Here is a 3,050-nt window from a genome sequence, read left to right as displayed (position 1 = left end):
AAGATAGGGTACAGGACAAGCACAGTTCAGTCCCAGAATAATTCAGTCTTCAGGAGTTTCCTGAATCGAAGAAGACTGGGGCATTTGCGCAAGACCTCTGGCAGAGTGTTCCAATATTTCGGGGCAAGGTATGCAACAGTTCTGCCGCCTGTTCGTAATTTCCTTTAGTGGTTGACCACAAGGAGCCCTTTACCTTCAGATCTAAGCAGTCTGGTCGCCAGTAAACTTTAAACTTGTCCGCCAAGTAGCTAGGACTCGTACCATACAGAGCTTTATGGGTGAGGCAGCAAAGTTTGAATTTGATTCGCTTGTGGATAGGAAGCCAACGAAGCTGTTTCAGCAACAGCCCCGAGGAGAGCCTGGCGTGCGGCTACATTCTGGACAATCTGTGGTCTACTCAGAAGAGATTCATTTGCTGATGCTAACAGAGCATTGCAGTAATCAAGACGACCCATGACCAATGCCTGAATCAAACTTCTTTGAACAGATAGGGGCAGCCACTGGAACACTCTGCAAACGACGCAGGGTGGTAGCAGGGCCCTGAGGTGGTCATGACTTGATCCCTCATAGGCAACGAGACGTCCAAACGGACCCCTAGGTTTTTTGCCACAGAAGAAGGGGTCGGGCGGGGCCCAAAACAGCGAGCCACCACTTAGGGAACCAGGATACTTGAGCTGAGCCAAACAGCATGATTTCGGTCTTGTCCGCATTCAGTTGGAGACAATTTTCAGTCATCCAGGCTGATATGGCTAGCATGCCCTGGGCAAAACGCTGTTCAACTAACTCTGTACTCTTGTCAAAGGACAAGAGCAGTTGCATTGAATTGTAATTTACACAATTATGCTACAGAGGAAAGCCAATTAATATTATTGAATTTTAATGCGCTTTCCAATAATTAACACAGCCGAAGAACTACTGAATAAAAAGGTGGTGTACTATTTGTCTTTATGTGACATGTGGTCAGTTTGAATTGATAATCTCACCTGTGACCAAGGCCCCTGCGAAGGTAGAAACGCATAAGGTTAAAGAGTACAGCCGCAAATCACCAGGGGTAAAAAAACAACGCCCAAACCATTGGAGTTGGCGTATTCTTGTGAAGAGATGGATGTGTGCTCTGAACAACCTAAAGGCAGCAGGCACAATATAGTTAGGCTCAGATTTCACTCTTACAAAACCAGTGAAATTCAGCAGTTATAGTCAGTTATAGTTACTTGAGCTAACTATAACTTTGACCCCCGCAATGCACTGCATATGACCTCAAATATTACATCCTTTATGACATGGTCAGTGACATCACTGATGGCATCATTTATGACATCTAATAAATACATATTTGTAAAGCGCGAACATATCACCCCTTAAGGTTTCAAGGCGCTGTGGGGCCGTCAGGGCGATTAAGTGAGCTATTGCCCTGGGTCACATGGTGCTGAGCTGGCACCAATGCCGGGGATTGAGCCGTGAACCCCAGGCTCTGGAGTCAGCTGCTCCGGCCACTGCACCATATCTCTACCCTTCGCCACACATCTCAAATAACATCACTGATTATATCATCCCATGAGTGTGTTTTGTAAATGTTTCTGAGACTTAAAGATATATACAAAGCTATAGCATAAGTTAATTAGATTTCTTTCTGTACTAGTAATTAGCCATACTATTTCTAATATATATCATCTTCAGTGAATGTGTAACGGTCTGTATCAGTGTTTGAGCAGGTGTCTGAGTGGCTGTATGGGTGTGTGAGTGGGTGTATGCATGTGTTAGTGGGTATGTGAGTAGATGTATGGGTGAGTGAGTGGCTACGTGAGTGACTGTACTGGAGAGTGAGTGGGTGTGTGAGTGGTTGTATAGGTGAGGTAGGGGATGTGTGAGTGGCTGTATAGGTGTGTGATTGGGTGTGTGAGTAGCTGTATGGGCAACTGAGTGGCTTTGTTAGGGGCTGTATGGGTGAGGTAGTGGATGTGTGAGTGGTTGTATGGGTGAGTGAGTAGCAGTTTGTGTGTTTATAGGTGAGTGGGTGTGAGTTACTGATTTGGGTAGTAAATGTCTATGTGTGTGGCTATGAGGGTGAGTGAGTGGTTGTCTTTAAGTGGAATGGGTATGTCAGAGGTTCTATGGGTGTGTGAGTGGGTGTGTGAGCAGTTGTATGGCTGAGTGAGTTGCTGTGTCCCTGTTCTCTGTGCAGTCATGTTTCCTCTGGCTAGAAGTGCTCTCTCGGTGTCTGCTCGTGGCATTCAGAGGATTGCAGCAAGACAGAGCCATCATAAAACTGGACCCGATTTCCATGATAAATATGGCAATGCTGTCCTGGCCTCTGGATTTGTGTTCTGTGTCTCCATATGGAGTTATGTATTAACACAGACTGGAATTACATGGAATTTTTCACCTGTGGGTCGAGTTACCCCAAAAGAATGGAAGGACCAGTGATGTAGCCCTCTTCACTGCTATCAAATTGGAACTGTCTTGATTGTTTTCTTTTTGAACTTGCTTATGCCCCACCCAGGCAAAAATTTTTGTCCCCGCCCGAAAATCCAGATCAGGGAGAGCAATGGGCGGTTTGTCCATCTACGTAGATTTAGACCTCCCAGGCTCCTGGTCCTCCCCAGATTGGAACTCACATGGGATTCAGGTAGTTCGGTTCCTTGGAAAGGGGTTAAGATTTTCTGTTTTTAACATCTATAACACTGAGATAGTAAACAACCATATCCCGCTACTAGCTGAACTAGACCATAGGCTGGGACAAGAAACAACATTCCAAAATAAGGGGCCGCCGCACGGGCTGCTTTTAGTGGGAGACTTTAATTGCCACCTCTGTCCGGCACTGGTCAAGGTAAACACAGACTGGTCACAATGCCCAATGGAGAAGGGGCCGCATTTTTCTCATACGCCTACTGGGTTGGCTCTTAGGTTGCTTCGGCTTAAGTACGACTTAGAGCATACCATTAATATGATGGACCCACAGTCGGATGGTACACTTCTACCAACTTTCAAGGGCAGGGGTTGCTCATCTATTATAGATTATATTCTGGCCTCGAGATCCCTGATAAACAAAA

General features: G+C 45.9%; 1 pseudogene; it reads left to right on the top strand.

Annotated features, from left to right (window-relative positions):
* The first annotated feature begins 2,167 nt into the window (after positions 1-2,167).
* LOC146788706 (cytochrome c oxidase subunit 7B, mitochondrial pseudogene) lies at positions 2,168-2,496 on the top strand (annotated as a pseudogene).
* Positions 2,497-3,050: the final 554 nt, after the last annotated feature.

Source organism: Triturus cristatus, chromosome 10 (assembly GCF_964204655.1).
Source record: "Triturus cristatus chromosome 10, aTriCri1.1, whole genome shotgun sequence".
NCBI lineage: Eukaryota > Metazoa > Chordata > Amphibia > Caudata > Salamandridae > Triturus > Triturus cristatus.
Note: the sequence above shows the minus strand (reverse complement) of the source record. Positions and strands in the feature narration are given on the sequence as shown.